The sequence below is a fragment of the Elephantulus edwardii genome, unplaced genomic scaffold, assembly GCF_000299155.1.
Source record: "Elephantulus edwardii isolate Elephantulus edwardi_28Jun2011 unplaced genomic scaffold, EleEdw1.0 scaffold00069, whole genome shotgun sequence".
Lineage (NCBI taxonomy): Eukaryota > Metazoa > Chordata > Mammalia > Macroscelidea > Macroscelididae > Elephantulus > Elephantulus edwardii.
In genome coordinates, this window is record NW_006399819.1 from 194,174 (window position 1) to 195,354 (window position 1,181).

Genomic DNA, 1,181 nt, shown 5'->3' on the forward strand with positions numbered 1-1,181 from the left:
ACATTTTGAAGCTCCATCTCACATAATTTAGATATATTGCCTGGAGGGACCAGTCTTTGGAGAAGGACATCATGCTTGGAGGGGTGGAGAGACAGAGTAGTAGAGGAAGACACTAGATGAGATAGACTGGCTCAGTGACTGGACCAATAGGGGCAAGTGTTTCAGAGACAATAAGATTAGTTCAGGTTAGGGTAGGGTTCAGAGCTATTGTGCACAGGGTCACTATGAGTCGCAGAGGACTGGATGGCACATAACAAGAAGAAGAAGAAGAAGAAGAAGAAGAAGAAGAAGAAGAAGAAGAAGAAGAAGAAGAAGAAGAAGAAGAAGAAGAAGAGTTAAAGAAGTCCTGATAGCATAGTGTATTATCTTTTGGTCTGCCAACCAAAAGGTAGGTGGCTTGATATTACCAACTGCTCTTTATTGAAAGATAAGGCAATTATCTCATTAAGATTTACAATCTGAGAAAACCAATGTAGTGTTAGAATTAGCTAGATGGCAATAGGCTTAATCAGAGTTAGGACTTTTTATTATTATTTAGTAAGCCAGAAAATGAAAAGACAAATTGCATTGGGAAAGTCTGTTGTCAGAGACCTCTCCAAGGTACTGAGGAGCAACGATGTCAGTCTAGAGACTAAGGTGCACCTGATAAAGGCCATGGTCTTTGCAATTACTTGCTATGCATCAGAAAGCTGGACAATGACTATGGTTGATAGAAGGAACATTGATGTCTTTGAGCTTTGGTGCTAGAGAAGAGTATTGAATATACCATGGACTGCTAGGAGAATAAATAAGTTCATCATGAAGAGGGTGAAGACAGGCTGCTTCTTGGAGGCAAGGATTTTGAGGCTTCGTCTGATGTACTTTGGACATGTTGCAGGGTGTGATCAGTCCTTGGAGAGGGATTTTATGCTTGGGAGTGTGGAGGGACAGTGCAGGAAAGGAGGACGCTTGGTGAAATGGATTGATTTCGTCACTGAGGTGATGGATATAGGTATGTTGGAGACAATAAATTAGCAAGGAATAGAACAGGGTTTAGGGATATTGTACATAGGGTTTCAGAGTAGCAGGAAACTAAACGGCACATAACAATAGAACAACAATATTTTTCTTGTACATCTTTTAATATTTCCTTTGATCAAGGATGTAAATTCTTTAGAATTTCCATAGTATATGTTAGACTA